The sequence below is a fragment of the Sus scrofa genome, chromosome 3 (genome assembly GCF_000003025.6).
Source record: "Sus scrofa isolate TJ Tabasco breed Duroc chromosome 3, Sscrofa11.1, whole genome shotgun sequence".
In the NCBI taxonomy this organism is placed as follows: Eukaryota; Metazoa; Chordata; class Mammalia; order Artiodactyla; family Suidae; genus Sus; species Sus scrofa.
Genome location: NC_010445.4, coordinates 29,129,283 through 29,150,187, shown reverse-complemented (window position 1 = coordinate 29,150,187; position 20,905 = coordinate 29,129,283). Strand labels below are relative to the sequence as shown.

The following is a 20,905-nucleotide window of genomic DNA, read 5'->3' as shown; positions in this document are numbered from 1 at the left end:
TACAAATGTATAACTTTTGTGGGCTAAACTCGCTCATCCTACCCCCTTGCCATATGACAAAATGTTATAGTAAGTTGCATGTGTTTTAAATGCCTTTTTTGTTTATTGCCCAGATTCTTTTTTTTTTTTTGTCTTTTGTTGTTGTTGTTGTTGCTATTTCTTGGGCCGCTCCCGTGGCATATGGAGGTTCCCAGGCTAGGGGTCTAATCGGAGCTGTAGCCACCAGCCTACGCCAGAGCCACAGCAACACAGGATCCGAGCCGCGTCTGCAACCTACATCACAGCTCACGGCAAAGCCGGATCGTTAACCCACTGAGCAAGGGCAGGGACCGAACCCGAAACCTCATGGTTCCTAGTCAGATTCGTTAACCACTGTGCCATGACGGGAACTCCTATTGCCCAGATTCTTTTCTTTTCTCCCTGCGGTAGAGATGTGAGCCACTTTAATTTATTTAATTTTTTTTTTTTTTATCAAAGAACTTTCACTAAATTTGCTAGACTCCCAATGCAGGCAAGATGGCTTTCAGCAAATTGTAATTTAAAGGAGCACATCCAAGAATTCAAATTGAGTAGATTATAGAATCTCAGCTTTATAAATTAACTAAATTAATTAAGATGTGTATTTAAAATATAACATAGATAATTTTCTTTTGGTTTATAGATAAATGCTTGTTCTTTCAAATAGAGCTTTAACAAATACCTAATAGCCTTTGTTGGCATCTTGTAGGAATCAGGACTCTGATTCCTATCTCCTAATAGCCATTTAAGCCATCTCTTCATTCTGAATTTTACCGAAGCTGCTCAAAGACTGGGGAAGAGAGTGCGTTTCAGATTTTAATGATAAGGTCAAAATTATGGGTTTGATTCCTGTAAAAATTAGTTAAGTAATACATGGGGTCTCTGGCATGAGACCCCAGAACCCTGCAAATTGTATCCCTTTTGAAATAAGTTACAGAGCTGGAATTAAAGGATGTTAATTTCTGGAGGTACTCCCTTATTAGCTCCTGGGAAAAAATAATTAAAATGCCTCTGATATAGTTTAGCTTATTCTGTATTCTGAGATGATCTTATTCTTCAAAAGGTAGTTAGCTTCCTTCTTTACTAATTAATTCTTTAGAGGTAGCATCATTCATGGATTTTTTTTTTCTTGTTCCTTTTTAGAGCCACACCTGTGGCACATGAAAGTTTCTAGGGTAGGGGTCCAATTGGAGCTGCAGCTGCTGGCCTATACCACAGCCACAGCAATGCCAGATCTGAGCCGCTTCTGCAACATACAGCACAGCTCACAGCAATGCTGGATCCTTTAACCTACTGAGTGAGGCCAGGGATCGAACTTGCATCTTCATGAATACCGGTTGGGTTCATTACCACTGAGCCACAGCAAGAACTCCGGTAGCATCAAATATGCAAGTTCACAGACTTGATGTTAGAGCAGGAGTAAGCAGCTCTTATAGGTGGTGGGGAACAGTGGCCCTGGAGAAGGAAGCCTGAATCCCTATGTGTCTGGGCTCAGGCCTTGTCAGGGTCACTCACCCATCTAAAATGATAAGACTGTCCACATACACAGTATTTTCATGCACTAATTTTTGAATTTTTTTGATGACTGATAAATACAATTCAATAAGGAGCATTAAATAATGGTGTGGGGAAAATACAAATATTTTATCTCTACCCAGATTTAGTCTAATTAGGGAATTTTTTCTTTTCTTTTTTTTTTTTTTTTTTTTTTTTGTCCTTTAGGGCCCTACCCATGGCATATGGAGGTTCCCAGGCTAGGGGGTGAATTGGAGCTGTAGTCGCCAACCTACGCCACAGCCACAGCAACGCCAGATCTGACTGCGCCGGAACCTTAACCTGCTGAGTGAGGCCAGGGTTCAAACCGACAACTTCATGGTTTCTAGTCAGATTCATTTCTGCTGCTCCCCGACGGGAACTCCTAATTAGGGAAGATTTTGTCTGAGTTATGCAAAGTATAAAACAATTGAGGAGTTCCCATCGTGGTGCAGCGGAAATGAATCCAACTAGGAACTACGAGGTTGCAGGTTCAATCCCTGGCCTCGCTCATCTGGTGTTGCCATGAGCTGTGGTGTAGGTCACAGACTCGGCTCGAATCTGGTGTTGCTGTGCCCCTGTCGTAGGCTGGCAGCAACAGCTCTGATTGGACCCCTAGCCTGGGAACCTCCATGTGCAATGGTTGTGGCTCTAAAAATACAAAAAAAAAAAAAAAAAAAAAAAAAAACCCACAACAGTTGAAACACACCTCTGATTAAGTGTGTGTAGAATTTGAGGCTAATGTATTATTGCCTAGCAGTTGTGAAGAATCTGTTAAGCGGTTCTAAGTAAAACGTAAGTATTCTGTATGTAAATAGACCTTCTAAAGTGCTTCAACTGTGGTTTCTGTAGTTTAAGTAGCTGACAAATCTTGAATAGTCTTTTTTAATAGAATAGAAGAGAATGCAGAAGCTCTGCAACCAGTTTTTGCTGCTATGTTAGTAATGCCTGAATTTAAGTAAGTTTTATTCTCCACCTCAAAGATAGCAAAATGATGTGTAGAAATCCTATAAGGGTGGAAGCGTGTGGTTTGTTGGCTTCTTTTACAACTGTGTTACCTATGAAACCCCAGGGTATAAAACAGCCTAGCTTCAGAGGGCGGTGAAAGGCTGGGCTGGCTCCCCATAGGGGCTCTGGGAGCGCCAACGGAAGCCACTGTTCCAGGCTGTCATGAATGAAATGTCCAGTTTGGGGAGGAATGAATGATAAATTACTCATTTGTGTTTACTGTTTATTATAAATTTATACTGTATTATTTGCTTATATAAAAAACACTGATACGACTTTAAATCAGAATTGTCTTAAATGTGTAACACCACTTTATGCCTGGTCAGAAGTACTCATCGCACTGCCAGCTGCTCTAAGGCAGCAGTCTTGTCTTACGACCGACCTTGCCTGACTTACCATAACAAAGGGTACCCACAAGCCAGCCAGTGGGAGATAAATTGTCGAATGCACCTGGTCCTGTACATCTTAATAGGTTTCTCTTCCCCATTAATATGTACAGTCTGATTAAAGTGAGGTCGAGAATATGAACACACCGAGAATAAACAAACTCCAAAAGCTCATGGTTGTGATAGTCCACGTTCTCAGACCTCGTGGTCCCATTTGGGGTCTGGCTTGGGAGACTTCATCCTTAAGGAGTTTAAGATTTCCTGTCTGTCGTTAGTCACGGGGAATAGCTCTGTGACCTTGGGCAGGTTCTTAAGGTCATCGTTACCACTCTACCTAGCTCTGAAATACCGCATCACAGGATTGTTGTGAAGGCGAGTAGAAATGTTGCTTCTGAAGCGTTTAGCATGGAGCCCGGCACGTTAGGAATTCCCAGTAGATGTCAGGTGATGGAACAGTGCTTTCCTGCAGAAGGAGCTGTCGTAGGAGGTCAGCAGTTGGCAGTGCGTGCATTGTGAAGAAACACAGATTGGGTCCTCAGCTTGAATGGAACTCCAACTGCAGCAGGTGTCATGTCACCATTTTAACTGAATCCTGGAGGCGAGATGGCAACATTCCGAGAGGGGAACTTTATGTTAATGAACTATCAGCTGTCGAATGTCTCTACTTTCTGGACGCTTTCCCTACCTTTTTCCTAAGACAAAACCATTTTTATTTTTAAAAATCTGAAAAACAAAACCCAGAAGTTCACATGGCTGAATACTGTGATTTGGTTTTCATCTTTTGTTCTAGTGGTTAGTGCTTCTCTGTGGGAAGGAGAGTAGTCACAAACTGTGCTCGCAGAACCTGTGGTCTGGAATGCTGTGGTTAGTGAATATTTAGGAGATTAGCTGTGTTTAATGTGGATGTGAATTTGGGTGTGATGTGTTTGGAACGTGTGGCAGGGGATTTATGTCAGAATTCACTAAAAGCTTATCGTTTGGTAGAATTATTCCTTTGAGAACAGAAAACGTGGCAGTTCAAAGGCAGCCTGAGAATTTTAGGAAAGGAATAACAATTTCTGGGGGAATCTGAAGCACAATATCATCAACAGTTTTTCCTAACAAGGGATATTTATTGACTTTTTTGGTCCATGGTAATGAGTTCATTGGATTCTTTCATAGAAGAATCCTAAAAGAGAAGTATCATTGCAAGGGGAGAAAAATAGTATAGGTTTTCAAATAGATACCCATGTTAAGCTGTAAAATATACTATGTACTGGTTGTGAGAGGCATACACCTATTCAGTTTTATTTGGGATGAGTAAAGAGTTTCGGCCCTTGGTCCAGTTAGCATGGAATTCTGTAAAATCAACAATAGAGAGTGTGCTCTGATACCAACACGGAATTTACATAAAGCTGCCTGGTTGCTATTTTGTTATCAATCAATCAGTCATTTCAGTCCACCCTTTTGAATCTGTCTACCTAAGTTTTTCACAACTTTTTATACCTCCAAGCTGGTAGGACCTCTTGGGGTGGACAGGCTCCGCTCTTTGGCTGTGTATGGAAATACTTTTTTTTTTCTTTTTACATTTGTCCTGAATCCATGTAGCTTTCAAGTGATAACTTTGTTCTGGAACTTTAAGCCGCCAGTGTGCAGTCTTTAATCATCTTATCACTGGCATTTATTAACTTTGTATTAGCAGAATCATCCTATTTCCATTGATATTCTTTGGTTGTATTTTTTTTTTTTTTTGGTCTTTTTTTTTTTGTTGTTATTGTTGCTATTTCTTGGGCCGCTCCCGCGGCATATGGAGGTTCCCAGGCTAGGGGTCTCATCGGAGCTGTAGCCACCAGCCTACGCCAGAGCCACAGCAACGCGGGATCCGAGCCACATCTGCAGCCTACACCACAGCTCACGGCAACCCACTGAGCAAGGGCAGGGACCGAACCCGCAACCTCATGGTTCCTAGTCGGATTCGTTAACCACTGCGCCACAACGGGAACTCTCCTGGTTGTATTTTTTAAATGCAACAACTAAAACCTTACAAATTATTCTGAGACTCGATGCAGAAAGGCTTTGTAATTTGGTGCTGACCGTTCTGCATGAGATCCAACATGTACAGCAGTGCCAGACAGCGTACATGTGCAATAAATGTTTATTAGAATTAATGAATTGCCCTAGGATGGCTTGTGGTTATATTTTCAATATTGAGTGACCAAGCATTCAATATTGGTAGTTTAGCTAAACATTTGGGCTTTGTTTGAGGCCAGTAAACAGACCGCTGTGGAATCCAGGGAGACCAGTCTGTTCACTTTTCCATCCAGTAGTAATTTACTTTTACAGTTGTGTTTATATAGAGTAAAGGTCAAAAGAAAAGGTGTATTTGAGTCAGTTACATCAATTGCTTCACTCGTGAAAGATTTTCAGTATGTTAATGAAAAAAAAGAAGGACAATTAAAAATGGTTATTTTAGGAGTTTTTGCCGTGGCACAGTGGGTTAGGAATCTGACTGCAGCAGCTCAGGTCACCGTGGAGGTGTGGGTTCGATCCCAGCCTGGCACAGTGGATTAAAGGATCTGGCTTTGCTACAAAGGTGGCACAGGTGGCACCTATGGCTCGGATTCAGTCCCTGGCCTGGAAATTTCCATATGTCATGGGTGCAGCCATAACATTAAAAAAAAAAAAAGAAAAAAAAGGATATTATAAAATATAGGCAGTTGTTTTTCCCCCAGCTTTATTGAAGCATAATTGACCTGCAGTAAATGATACCTGCTTAAATTGTACAATTTAATCTGTTCTGACAAATGTATAGACCCTTAAAACCATTACCACAATAAGGATAATGAAAATGTCCCCCCTCCAAAGTTTCTTTGTACCCTTTGGTTAATCCTACCCTCATGCCTCTCCACCCCATCTCCAGGTAGCCACCCATCTGCTTTCTGTTGCTATGTATTAGTTTGCCTGTTCCACAGTTTTATAAGTGGATTTATATAGTATGTACTCTTTTTTTGGCTTGGCTTCTTTCATTCAGCACAGCTATTGTGAGATTCATCCATGTTGAGTGTGTCAATAGTTATTCCTTTTTATTCCTGAAAAATGTGGATATTCCACAATTTTTGTATATATTCACTGTTGATGGCTCTTTGGGTGTTTCCAGTACTGACTATTATAAATAAAACTGAACTGAACATTCATGCACAAGCCTCTGCATGGACATATGCTTTCTTTTCTCTTAGGCAAATACCTAGGAGTGGGATGGCTGGATCATATGGTAGGTGTATGTTTAACTTTTTAAAAAGTGCCAAATTATTTTTCAAGTTGTGTGTCCTTTTGCATTTCTCACCAGCAGAGCATGAGAGTTCCAGTTGCTTCACATCTCTGTCAGCAGTCGGTATGGTCAGTCTTTTTAATTCTAGCCATTCTAATAAATGCATAGTGGTGTCTCATTGTGCTTTTAATTTGCATTTTCCTAATGACTGATGTGTTGAGCATATTTTCATGTGCTTATTTGCCTTTTTTTCTGTGAAATATCAGCTCTTTTCCATTTTTCATTGTATTTTTGTTATTACTGAGTTTTGAGAGTTCTTTATATATTCTAGATATTGATTCTTTATCAGATGTATGATCTGCACATATTTTCTCCCAGTCCGACTTGTCTTTTAATTCTCCTAACAATTATCTTTCAAAGAGTAGAAATTCTTAATTTTGATGGAGTTCAATTTATCAGTTTGTCCTTTTATGCTTTGGGTATCATATTTGAGAAATCTTTACCTAATCCTAGGTCATAGAGATGGTCTGTGTTTTCTTCTAGTAGATTCATAGTTTTAGGCTTTGCATTTAGGTATATGATCCATTTTGACTAAATTTTTGCATGTGATACAAGTTACGATCAGTGTCCATAATTTTTGCATATGTATATCTAGTTTTTCTAGCACCATTTGCTGAAATGCAGTGAAATGCCTTTGCACCATTGTAAAAAATCAGTTGTCCATATATGTGGGCATTTTTTGGTGTTTGTTTTGTTCCACTCATCATTTGTCTATCTTTATGCTGCTACCATGCTGTTTTAATTACTGTAGTCTTAGACCAAGTCTTGCAATTTGGTAGTGTTAGTCCTCCAACTTTCTTTTTTTTTCAAAATTGCTTTGGGTGTTCCAGGTCCTTTGCATATCCATATGAAGTTTACAATCAGCCTATCAATTTATACAAAACAGATTTTGTTTGGGGTTATATTGAACCTGTATGTCAGTTTGTAGGAAATTGACTTCTGATAACATATCGAGTCTTCCAACCCATGAACATGTTACGTCTCCTCATTTATTTATGTCTTTAATTTCACTTAGCAATGTTTTAAAGTACAATGTTTTAAAGATCTTGCACATCTTTTGCCAGATTTAGCCCTATTTCTTTTTTTTTGGCCTCATTATAAGTGGTATTTTAAACAATTTCAATATAAATTGTTCATTACAATTTAGAAATACAGCTTTGTATATAGATCTTATACCTTGCAACTTTGCTAAAACTCACTTATTCTAGTAACTTTATTCTTATAGAGTCGGTCAGATTTTCTATATAAATAATTTGGTCATTTTGAATAAAAAACAATTTCATGTATTCCTTTCTAATCTAGACGCCTTATTTCTTTTTCTTAATTCTTTTGCGCTGAGCACAACCTTTAGTATAATATTGGATAGAAGTGGTGGGAGTGGATATCCTTGTTCCTCTTCTTAGAGGGAAATCATTTCAGTCTTTCACCATTAAGTGTGATGTTAGCTGTAGATTTTTTGTGGATTAACTTATCAGATTGAGGAAATTCTCTTCTAATTTTAGTTTGCTCAGAGTTTTGTTTTTTTTTTTTTAATTAGGAATGGATTTTGCTAGATATGTTTCTGCATTTATTGGGATGATCATAGGCTTTTTATTTATTAGTTAATCTGCTAAATTACATTAAATATATTTCAAATGGTAAATTAGCCTTTGCATTCCTGGTTGTGATATATTACCCTATTTATATATCTTTGGATTTGATTGCTAAAATTTTGTTTGGAATTTTTGCATCTGTGTTCATGAGGGCCATAAAACCTTCTTACAGTGTCTTTCTTTGCCTAACTTCAGGTATCAGGTTAATGCCGGCTTCATAGGATAAACTGGGAAGTATTTCCTCCTGTTCAATTTTCTGAAAGAATTGGTAATATTTTTACCTTAAATGTTGGTTAGAATTCACTAGTAAAGCCATCTGAATCCAGAGTTTTCTTTAAGGGAAGATTTTTAACTACAAGTTTAATTTTTAAAATAGTCTAGGGCCAGGTTATCTGTTTCTTTTTGAGTGGGTTTTGGTATTTTACATTTTTCAAAGAATTATCCATTTTATCTAAGTTGTTGAATTTATTGCCATAAAGTTTTTCATAATGGTACTTAATTATCTCTTATATCTGTAGAATATATGGTGATATCACATATGTCACTCCATATATTGGTATGTAATGTGTCTGCTTGCTTTTTTTCCTGATTAGTCCATTTGGCAGTTTATCAAATTTATTTATTTTCTCATAGAACCAGCTTCTGGTTTCATTAATTTTTCTCTCTTTTAAAAAATTTCATTGATTTTCTGCTTTGATCCTCATTATTTTTTCTTCTCCTTACTGTGTGTGTAGTATAATTTTAATTATTTTTCCTTCTGCTAATTTTTTCTAATTGTATACAACATAGTTCTTCTAAGGTCTTGATTTAAACCATTTCCTGGAGTTCCCCTTGTGGCTCAGCGGAAATGAATCTGGCTAATATCCATGAAGATGCGGGTTTGATTTCCTGGCCTCACTCAGTGGGTTAAGGATCTGGCATTGCCATGAGCTGTGGTATAGATCGCTAGACATGGCTTGGATCTGCTGTGGCTGTGGTGTAGACCAGCAGCTGTAGCTCTGATTTGACCCCTAGCCTGGGAACTTCATATGTCACCAGTGTGGCCCTAAAAAGCAAAAACAAAACAAAACAAAAAACCGAAAACACCCAAACTGTTTCCTACCCAAGATAAATGAGAATATTGAGGCTCAGCGAAGTTGAGACAACAGTTAAAATGCATAGCCCTATATCCGTTTTCTTAGTGTCATAAATGCTGTGATAGCGACAAGGAAGAGTGCAGCACCACCATAAGAAGGGGGTTAGCCTGTAAAGAGTGGGTCACAGGACCTCTTTGCAGAATGTCATGTCTGAGGGATCTTATTCTGTTGAGGTCCAGGATAAATCCAGGAGGCCAAAACCAAAGTATGAGTTCCTAAAGTTTATTTTGCTTTGGTTGCGGATCTCCCCCTTGGTTGCTGTATTCTGAAAAATAAGTTAGAATATTCCACGAGTAACTGCATACAGCTAATGTTCCCTTGGGCTTAATTGGCAGATCTGCTTTTTATTTCTATGAAGACTGTTTGTGGTGGTCATGGTAACTGTGGTGGCAGGTGTTGCTGACAAGAGTGTGTTGAATAGGAGGAAAATCTGGGGGCGGAATATGAGGAGATGGTTACAAAGATTTATATCAGTATCTGACTGCAAACTTAGTTCATTTAGTAACAGGTATTTCTCTAACAAACTATTCCTTGTTTAACACATCGTAACTTCTTAAAGAGTATTTTTTATCCTTAAAAAGCCTTAATTCCATAATTATTTTACAAATGGTGTAAGACCGGCACAATGTAATAACATCTCAAGGCCCATATTAGAAGGTTGAGTTCCTCTCCAATCTGAATCAAGGTGCTATATTTAGGGATTTTGAAAAATACATAACAGCTGTTTGCTGGGAGGCACTGGTAGGGCTTGGTGGTCAATTGTAGGGAAGAAACAAAAGGGAAAAAGTAGAGGAGTTATTTTCAAACAGCCATGAGGGCCAAGAATTATGTGTATTATTTTATTTTCTCTTAAAAAAAAAAAAAAAAGGCAACATCAACCTGAGCCTTTTAAAAAAATTTTATGCTTGAAAGAGCAAACTACTTCTTTAACTGTTTGCTTTTCAAAATTACAAAAATTCTCATGCCTTAATTTTGTAGAGAAGAAAATAGCAATGGGATTAATAAGCAGCTAGTCTGTCATAGTGTCAGGACCAGAACCCGGACTCCTGCATCAGGCAATCCAGCCCCTCCTTTACACTCTGTGTAACTGTGAGTTTAGCTTAATGATACTTTTCTTCTGGTTGTGGTTGAAATGAGAAAATGGGTGCATTATCATTGAAATGTTTAATACTGTTTTGGGTAAGGGAACCATTTTCCTCTTCTCAAGGACTCAAGGAAATAATTCAGGGTTACGTGCAGATAAAAAGCTACTTAGAGTTTTTGTTTCCTGAAGTGATGCCACCTAATCCACTCCATCTACTTGGAGAAGGATCCTTTTCTAATTGGACACATGCAACTGAATGTCCATGCGTTGGTAATTGCCCAAAGACCATCAGCTCTTTCAGAGTCAGAGATAGGCTTTTCAGTTTTGTTTGACCTCAGGCTTTGCAGCGACACGATCAGCGAACAATATATGCTAAACCAAGTGTTGCCCTCTCTTGCGTTCCAGATCTTGAAGTTTATATAACGTTCGTGTAGTCGGGGGGCATGGGTGCTCTCTCTTTCCTTCTCAGGACAGGCACTTTGGAATGTGCCTTTTCTTCTATTTGAGGACTTCCCGTTGAGTAATAAGAAGTCTTGGTGTAGAGGGATTATTTGCAAATCAGCTCCCCCTGCCTGGAATTCCCCTTCCTGCTCGCCTTCCTGTCCTTTCTCTGTCTTACTCTTGAAGATTTAACTCCACTCCTTAGCTCCTCTCCATCCCTTTGCTGATCCTCCTGCCCAGTTGTGTTAAAGCTCCTCCCTCCCATGCTCCCTGCACACCTGCTCCCATCTAACCTCTTTACCACGCAGTGTTGGGATTGATCTGCTTTCTTGTCTCTCCTTAACAAACCTTAAAAGGCAGGGAATTGGTCCTGTCCCTGTCCCAGCACCCAGCCAAAGGCCTGATTAAAGGTGCTTGGGGAAGTTTTGTTGTATAGAAAGCCTTGAGTTTGGGGCATTACATTCCGAGAATGAGAAGACTATACTGTTTATCTAACAGAGGTATTTATTTCTTCGTCTGTATTCCAGTCTCTTCTTGTTTTTAGTTGGTTGGTTTGGGTTTTATTTTTTTGTTTTTTGGGTGTTTTGTTACTGTTTTTTTTAACTAAGGAAACATTTGAGCTACAAGAATGAGCTCAGGGGTTTTCTGAGTGTCATTGACACCCTAGTGCTCCATGCTTTTTAGATCCAGGGACTTTAGTGGAACCCTGGGATACATCCATGAATTCCCATTTCCACTGCTCCAGTTAGGAGAACGGAGTCTTAGCGTATGATGTAGCTGTGCTTTTATGCTGGGCACATACATAGGCCAGCTGGCTGCAGACACAGGCTGCTTGTAATACCTTCACAAAGCCAATCCAGCAAAGCTGCAATAGATTAGGTGCTGAAATTGAAATTATTGAGGTTGAAAATAGTAGTAATTGGAAAGAGCCACTGGCTCTGCTTTCTTCTTCTGTGCTGTGTGTGGAATAGTAGAGAGAATGAAGTGCTGCTGCCACTGATGGGGACGCTTAACTTCCCTGCAGAAGTTCTCTCTGGTTTCCGGATACTGAGGCCCAGAAGCCGTGATGATTATTGGAAGAAAAAACAATGAAATCACATGATGATGTGACATATGTATTCATTTATGACCCAGGTAGTTGATGGGTGACAGTTTCTTTTAAAGGGTGTTCTTGAACCAGAGTCAGTTGTCGGGGTGGGGGTGGGGATTACAGAAGGCAAATTACAAATGAATTTTGATATAGAACAGAGAGCTCTTGAACCAAAGTTGAGCCAGAAGGACTGAATATTGCTTGTTTTTGTTCGGTTGAGTTTTTTTTTAAAAAAAGCTTACTTACTTTATTGAATGAAAGATTCTTAAACTTTATAGTTTCTTTACAATTTTCAAAGGTTTTACCCACATTCCACATAATCCCATAATAGCCCTTTTTTCAGTCCCTCCCTTCCCCCTTCCCTCTCCCCATTGGTAACCACTAGTTTGGTCTCTGTAGCTGTGAGTCTGTTTCTGTTTTGTTTTATTCACTAGTTTGCTGTATTTTTTAGTTCTACAAATAAGTGATATCATAAAGTATTTGTCTTTTTCTCTGTGACTTAGTTGACATAGCATAATGCCTCCCAAGTCCGTCCATGTTGCTGCAATGGCAAAATTTCGTTCTTTTTTTTTGACTGAGGAGTATTCACTTGTGTGTGTGTGTATATATGTGTGTGTGTGTATACCACATCTTTATCCATTCATCTGGTGATGGATACTGAATATGGTCAGTTATTCAGAATGGAAGAAACCTATAAAGGCCTAATTTGTTTGAATTATCTGGAGCGAGCACATTTTCTCATTCTTTCCCTTTTCACCATTTCTCCAAGTTTCTAATAGAGACTTCAGAGAGCTCTGTGACATAGTCTCCTAACTTATTCCCGAAATTCATGTTCATCAGATGCAGCAGCACCCTGATGAGTGAGTGTGATGCGTGAAGCTCACAGAGTGGATTGATGTCTGTATTTTTCACTCGGCAGGACAGCATAATGAAGTTGTGTTAGTCTATTCAACTAGCTGAATTTTAGCTTTTAAATGTATCAGTAAATCTCAGAGTTCCTTGAAGTCTTCATTAACTGAGATATTGGCTTTCACACTTCTAAACCAAAGAGTATCCTATTTGTTGTAAATAATTAAAACTCATATAAGTATTATTTTTGTTAATACATAAATATTTTGGGCAGTGAAGTTGGAGAAAGACAGGTTTTTAAATGTAAGCTTTGAGCGACTTAGGACATTTCAGTGAGATCTTTTCCTTTAAGATTTACTTAACACACGGATTTAGGCACCACAGTCCATTTTCCCTGGGTGGCCAACCCATTCACTGGGTAGCTTTCCCAGATGGGATGGGTGTTCACTGTCTATAGTCCATGGCTTCCATGTTGCAAAAGTTACAGCTGAGTGTAGTCAACCTAGCCTTGAGCGGAGGTGTGTTTACATTTCTACTTTGTTATCTTTTTAAGGACTTAGGTGGCTCAGTGGGTTAAGGATCTGGCATTGTCACTGATGTGGCTCTTGTTACTGCTGTGGTGAGGGTTCAGCGCCTGGCCTGGCCTGGGACTTAGGGCTGTCAAGGTAGCAGCAGTGTTTTTTATTGATCATATCTCTAGGAGTGGAGGGAGCCCCTGGGAGGAAAGAGACCATCCATTTTTTTTTTTTTTTTTTAAGGGCTGCACCCGAGGTAAATGGAGGTTCCCGGCTAGGGGTCTAATCAGAGCTGTAGCTGCTGGCCTACACCACAGCCACAGACATAGCAATGCTAGATTCCAGCCGCTTCTGCGACTACACCACAGCTGACGGCAACGCTGGATCCTTAACCCACTGAGCAAGGCCAGGGATCAAACCTCATCCTCATGGATGCTAGTCAGATTCGTTAACTGCTGAGCCATGAGGGGAACTCCTATTTTTTTTTTTTTTTTTTTAAGATGTGAACAAATGCCCAGACATTGAAATTTAATATTATGGAAATCAGCAAACTTTCAGAAAGTAAGCAGTGTGATTAAGAATGAAAAGTCGAAACAGTTTTTCTCCTTTGGGTTAAAATGACTGAGCTGGCAGAGGCCTGATGATTTAGGCCATGTTTTAAATTGGCCCATAGAGATCTTCAAATATATAAAATTGTCCATGATGTATTTTATAAAAAAGTCAGTTGTCAGAAAGGAGTGGTGTTCATTTCTTTAAAGATAAAATGTCACAATTTATATCTCTTGGTCTGTGGGAGTCTGAATACACTATGGCCTGATTAGATGTATTGTTCTTGATAGGTATTTTAGATTTGTGAAGTAATAAGATTCTTTCCTTTTGTTACTGGAAGTTGTAGTCTAGTTATGTTTGAAAAAATAAGTTTTTATTTTTAGAGGTAAAGTTGGAGTGTTCTTAAGGAGAAAGGAAGTTACAGGGAGCTAAATGCTGTCATTCTGTCTCTTCATACTAAGAACAAAGGCAAATGATTTTGAAGTGTTTCAGTGAGTTGAACCTTAAGTTAGAGCTTGCCTTTCCCAGGATTATAAGAAGCACTTTGCCCAGTTGCTATGGAAACACATTTAAATTACTGAGTTGAAATGTATGATGTAGCTCTCTATACACATCTGCTATGAAAGGTGGATGTTGTAAACTAAGAATGTTAATGCTACTCCTACAACTATTTTGAGAACAAATATTGAGCATGCACTTGCCATGTGGAAGGTACTATGCAAGAGGCCTGGACTCTGGCTTCCCACATATGGAAAGACAAGATTCTCAACTTCTGGTAGCTCCGGTTCAGTGGGGAACTAGTCAACAGCCACATGGACCAGAGCAGCACCGTTGCTAGAATGCCGGTGTGTGCAAGGTGCAGCGGGAGGATTGTGGAAGGGAATGTTTGAGGTGACTTTAATGCTGGGTGGACTTTCCTGATAAGACAGGGAGGTGAGCCAAAGATGATGCTCCCACCAAAGGAACTGCCTGGATAGGGGCTAAGAGGTGGAGTTATTTTAAGAGTTTTTACAAAATCACCTATATAGGCCGGCCTGTGTATTTGCTTGTGTGGCCCAGTTACTTTTCAGGGGCATCTAGACACAGCAACCAGAGAGAGAACAGAGGGTGCATATAGCACGTAGACAGAACCAAAGATGCTTATCACTCAGGGAAAAAAACAAAAACTTTTCTGTGCGGTGGATCTGCTGGACACAAAAGGGGATGGTTGTGCATCCAGGGCTGCCACCTGACTTCTCCTGTTTGCATCCAGGCAATTGAAATGTCATCATTTTGCAGGGCCACTGAAGAGCTCAACCACTTATCTCATTTTTCTTGCAGGATGAAGGGATTTATTATAGCCTTTCCTGATGGTAGTTTTTGATCAGATGCAGGAAAGAGCACTAAGCATAAACTAGGAGGTAGTGTAGTTGGGGAGCGGGGTGAACTTCGCAGAACACAGACGTCATGTTGGTCTCTAACTGCTCTCCAACAAAAAGTTCAAGAGCAAACTTCCTTGCACCATCTGTTCTGCTGGCAATGAGGGATAAACACAGGAAAAGATGAGCAGCTTCTCACCTCACTGACCTTAGAGTCTTCTGGGCAGGTGAACAGACAAAGCTAAATGGATAAAGGTGGTGCCCATGGGGTGGCGGTTCCTGGAGAGGAAGGTGCAGAAAGGTGTGTAGCAAAGTGCATCAAGGAGAGGGCACAGCAGGGGACATTGGGAACTCCACAAGACACATGTCCTTTTGTTGTCTTCTCCAAGTGTATGATTCCAGGTAGGGACAGAGTGCGCTGAGCTCTCCTTCCTAACATCTGCCACCACCGCCTCCAGCAGGTGCCTCTTTACTTCATGGGGTCCAGGCCACAGCAGTGAACTGCAGTGTTTTTCAGGTTGGAGCTCGCAGTGACTCCCGCTGCTCTGCCCTTGGCTTCCATCTCCTAGTTCAAGGCCGTTGCTTCTCTGAGTGCTGGTTTGGAAACAGGTGCTGTGAAGGGGAAGGACTGGGGCAGGTTAAAGAACATACAGGGAACTCTAGTATCTATAGTGTTGCATGTCTGTTGCTGCTTCCTCCACAGTCCACATGTCTGGCATTCTCTAACGCATCTGAGTCTTGAATGCTTGAAGTAAGACGAGACTATTCAGGAAGGAATACTGTGCGAATGGAAGGCTGAACGTCCTAATAAGCTTCAGTTCTTTTCACAGCCCTTGATAGGCAGTTCCTGAGGGCAGAATAGTAACATACTGACTTACGCCCGAGGAGGGGGGTGTCCTCTGAGCTGATGGGCCATGTACATATAGCTGTAGAAATCTGTGTGTGAGAGAGACAGCCATGGGAGCAAGTCCCCATGGGCGACCTAGCCACTTTTAGACGTTTGGGAGATGACATTTAAGGCTTTATCCTGAGGAGCTTACTTCTTTCTCCCCGGATTCAAGATTCTGAACGGATTTTATTTTTATTTTTAAAGAGAATACTCTGTTATCTTCAGTTAGAGTCTCAGAAGCTGTGTTTTAATAACAAACTTGGTGTGTATATGTATGTGTGTTCATGTGTTTCAGTCGGAATAGTTTCACAACAGCAGTAGCATCAACTGTACCAACAAAGCAAACCTTCGTCCCATCATCTCTACCAGATGCTACAGGAGCTTGATATTTGGGACTTTTAAAGCCAAAAGTCTTAATATTTGTTGTTTACCACAGAAAGTGGGAACTCCTTATGGTAATCTGAAATATGTATAATCCACTTTAAACTTTGGACTACATCACTCTTTTATTAGTTTCTTTTTCTGTTCCTGTCTTGGCTTAAATATCAAAATTATTGGAAGAAATTGTTTTTAAAAGATTTGAAGGTTAACTGTCTAAAGGCTTAAATATAATTTCTTCATTGTTTCTTAGCAATTTCTATAAAAAATACAATATTATTTTCATACAGGAAGCTGAAAAAGCAGGCTGTTCTAAAGGAAGCTGTTGTGTAGTTCCTTCCTTTCTAAAATTTAAGCCGAATGCTTTTCCTCACTCCAAGTTCAAGGGCTTCGTTTACGTGCATGAAAATAAACTGAACAGCACCTGCTGCTTAGTCACAAAAGGAATATCTGAAGCTGCTAAGCAAACAGATGTACTCAGTTTAAGCTTTTGAGATGCTCAAAGAGTGTGGCAAAAAAAAATAAATTTCAAAATGCACAGTATGAGAAAATAAAGTCAGAAGAAAACATAAACCAAAGGGTCAAATTTGATACCTTGTGTACACTTTAATTGCAGTACTGTCATCACTGCAGGGACTGGTACTTTGAAAATCTGTACTGGAAAACACAAAATTGTCAATATTTTCCCAAAGAATGATTTGGCAAATTTTATAGGTTTTTTTGTTTTTTTTTTTTTAAGATTTGTTGTTGCAACTCTTTGGAATAGCCAGGGGAGAAGAAGCACACAATAAATCCTTCTGCTATAAAATTATTCAGCATTATCTGTTGATTTCAGTTAGTTCAAGAGAATTCACTCTAAATGTTGTTTTCACATGGACAGGTTGCTGAAGTCTGTTAGCTTGTTAAAGTTCTTGACACCGAAAAAGAAATGAGATAGCCAAGTTGTCCACATTTATTCAGCGTAAATAACTGTGCTTGGTTTCCGTAAAACACTGGAAGCTCTGTTCATGCTAACTTCTGTCAAGGCTCAAAGTTCACTAGCAAATTACCTAGAAACTCCTATTTTACTAATTGCCTGAAAAAATATGTAGAAGGCTTGCTGGAAATATTATAGCAGCATTTTGTTATCAGCAGCATTCTCTGAGCTGACTGTATGAAGAATACCAAACACAAATTCCAGTCTTTGCCAAGAAATCCTTCACGATTTCCACCACAGATGAGGCAAACAGCATCTGAAGTCCTGTCAGAGTTGGAGTAGGAGAGGAAGAGTCAATAGGGTTCGCCCTTTAATCTTAAAATCATTTTAATGATCCTTGGAGTAGGATTTGTGTCTTAGTTACAGTGCTGCCCTGAGACTTACTAGAAACTTCAAAACACGCCTGAGCTGGGCTCTCCTTATCTTCAGGAAGGTCCTGGGTGGAGGCAGTCCAGCAGCTTTGAAGTTCTGTTCCTTACGAGCTAGCTTTCCCGGACCGGTTGTGCAGAGGCCAAAACCGGGTGGCTGGTTCCACAGTGTAGTTTTTGTCAGTGGAGGTGTGGCACCGAGGGCCTCAGTGGACAGACAGCAAGCGCTGTGGAAGAGGCAGCAGGGTGTCGTGGACGGAGCTCTGAAGGCAGAGAGGAGACGGGTCCAGGCCCAACTCTCTCCACAACTAGCTTTGCGACTTTGAACACGTCACTTCTTGGGGCCTCTGCTTCCTCACTTATAGAGCGAGGAAGCTCAGTCCCATGATCTCAGAGGTCCCGATCACTTCCAGCCTCCAAGAAGGTCACCCGTGTAGCACCCTGTCTTCCATCTTGTGACAGTCACACCGCCCCCTCCTGGAATTTAGGTTGAAATTGTTTTACAGTGTGTTGCCATGCACAAGGTTCTGTCATGTCCCTCCGGGAAATGTCTTCTTTCGTTTCCTTTCTGCTGCCTTACTACCTCCACAGCTGACCAGGTTCCACCACACTGGCCTGTCTCCCTCCAGTCCCCATCCGCTTCCCCTTGCAAGGGCAAATCCCTCCTTTCCCACCCCACCCCACCCCATGCTGTGAGGCTTCATCTCTCTTCATTCCTACATTCATCATGAGCATTTTTCTTGTTCAGAAATCATCAACCTGACACTTTGGGGTAAGATACTCTAATCTTGTCCCACTCTATCCATCTAACTTTATTTTCTCACTTGCCAACACACCCTGCTGTGTAATGAGACCAGTGTTAGCATTGTTTTCATAAGCATACCCTTTCCTGCTTCTATAACTTGTTGCTTTTGTTTCTTTCATCTGGAATACTTTTTTCTCTTTATAACTTACATATTTAACAAGTTCAAGGGGCGGGAAAGGTGGGATATCTGAATAAAGCTTTGTAGATTGAGGATGGGTGTGGCACAGGGAGAGGTGAGTTAGCCACAGCACAAGGAAAGAACATTTGGGAGCCAGGAGGGAAGCACAAGTGGATGTAAATCACGCAGAGATTTTGAGCCTTAGAGAAAGGAAGTTTTAAAGAAGCTCGCTCCCAGCAAGTGGCTTTTGCTCTTAATAAAATAGAAGCCAAGTTCATCTGCTCAGAGTGGTGGTGGGGAATGACGCTAGGGACTTGAAGAAAGTAGAAACCCACCACTTGCTGTGCATTAACGGCCAGAGGTGAATAAAAGGATTCACTGGGAAACCTTGAGAATCCAGTTGAAATGAATCAGCATGTGTGTATGAGGTGGGCTCATTTCAGTTTTTCTGAATTTGTTTGCACTGCTTGGCTTTGGGGATCTAGACAGGGAAGCCCCTGAGTAGGGCATTTAGGCGGAAGTGGCTGTATCCTTCCACCAGCACGTGAGGGCCCCGGGGTGGGGGTGGGGGGGCTGCCTCCCAGAGAAGAGCTCGGGGCCGCGTCGTGCAGGTTCTCCGTCTGTCTGCTGTCCTCTCCTTCTTAGGCCTCTAAAACCCCTTTCCTCGCCTCCCACTCGCTTGAAGGCCTCCCTCCCATTCACTAGGCAGCAGCTGGAAGAGAAGGTCCTTGAGCTCTTCGGCTGCCCCGCTCCCCGCCTGGAAGTGTGACACCCCCCGGAGGAGGTTCTGGCTCAGGTCTGCGGGATGCCATCCTCTCACCTGCCTGAGCGCTCTGCTCGGTTGGCTCTTGGCGCCCCAACCCCCGTCCCCCTTTCGGTTTTCCCTGCTCAGGGGCAGGTGTGGCGTGGGGGTGGCGTGAGATTCCCCAGCGTTGAGGGTCTGCCGAGCAGGCACAAAGCGGAGGACAGAGCCGAGAGGGGAGACCTTCGCGGAACGAGGGGGCCGTACAAAGGTGGTGGGGTCAGCGGTGTGGTGAGCTCAGGCGGTGAACAGATTGTTGGACCTAGAATTTGAAAGAAAGCGAGCTGGAAAGGTAGGGGGCGGTGGTGGGCGGGTAACTGCACTGCCAGAGGCTGCGTCCTGGTTTGGGGCGCGGGGTGAGGAGGCGAGGGGCTGGGGAAGGGGGGCGTGTTGGGTGACAGCCGCAGTAGTCGTGGCCGAGCCTTCTGGTAGGACCTTCAAAACCGAGGGACTCGCGGAGGAGAGAGAAGGAAGCCACAGGGACGGGCAGGGTGCTGCCTACCTCACCTCCATGCCCAGCAGCACGAGGGTTGTGGGAGGGAGAACGAGCACCGCGCCAAAGAGCCGCAGGGAAACCAGGTCTCCTGCTTCTGCTCTGAACCCTGCAGAGCTTCGCTTAGCGTCGAAGCCTGCTGCTCTCTTCCCGCCTCACTCAGCGCGCTCTTGGTCATTGGGTTCTCACCTCCGTCAGCGTTAGGTCAGTCGGGGTCTATCTCCTCCTCTGGGTGCTTCTGACACCCATTTTGCCGTGGTGTCCTCTTTCCAAGCACTCGCACCCCTTTCTGTTTTCTCTACGGCATTTAGCACTATTGGGCAGTGCCTTTTTCACTTATTTGTATTTTCCACGATGGCAGATATTTCTATATGGGGTATTGTATTTTATTTTTTAATACCGTTTTTTCCTCTGTACCTAGAACAACTTGGCAAAAGGCAGATCACTGGCGAAGAGTAGTTCAGTTTGTAGAATGGATGGATGGAGGGGTGATGGGACAGGTACAGGAGGCATGCCAAAGGAGGAAACGGATGTGTTTATTCATAGGAGTTTGTTCCAGAACTCAGGTTCTGTGATGGGTCTGGAATGTGATTGGTCTGGTGGGAGGCTGGAGAGAATGGAAGGTTCCCGCTGTTGAGGAAGTGGAGTTGGGGGCCACTGGACATGATGGCAGAGATGACATAGAAAGGAGAACTACGAGCCAGGCCCAGTCCCTGAGGAATGCAGCAATGTCTGTGTGGTCAGTAGATGACTCCGGAAAGTTGGGGAGGATGTAGTTTTTTTTTTTTTTTTAAAAAGCATATCCATGAAGGTACTAAGTAGCAGTTGTGAAGTATTGTTGCCTTCTCTTCCATCAAGCTAGAGTCCCCCCCACCCAGTTCTTGCGGATGCATGTCATCAAATGTGAGGTACTGTAGTAAACCTCTTGAAATTTATTTATTTTTTTTTAGGATAAAAAATATTACCCAGATAGTACTAAAAAGTGCTAACACTAGTTTTTCAAAGTCTCTTCCTCTGGCATGGGATAACAAGAGTCTGTCAATAAAAATAGCTACTGTGGCTCATTCCTTTAGATCTTTGGGGGTAGAGTACTAGCATTTGCTTTTCAAACTGTCATAGGTTCAAAATATAGCATATGATTTATACTGATGTATTTGTGGTTGGAAACTTAGTGTTGCCAAAGTCTTCTCAGTTGACATCTGAATATCTC

The 20,905-nt window shown here is 41.5% G+C and overlaps 1 protein-coding gene across 17 annotated transcripts in view; it reads left to right on the top strand.

The window, feature by feature from the left end:
- The window catches only part of MKL2 (MKL1/myocardin like 2), a 275,368-nt gene that overhangs the window by 89,938 nt on the left and 164,525 nt on the right, over positions 1–20,905 (top strand). The window contains exon 3 of one of the 17 annotated variants that reach the window (XM_021086570.1): positions 6,271–6,315. The exons of the other annotated variants lie outside the window; for them this stretch is intronic. The gene's annotated coding sequence lies outside the window, so the exon portion shown is untranslated. The remainder of the gene's footprint in view (positions 1–6,270; positions 6,316–20,905) is intronic. 17 annotated transcript variants of the gene reach the window in all.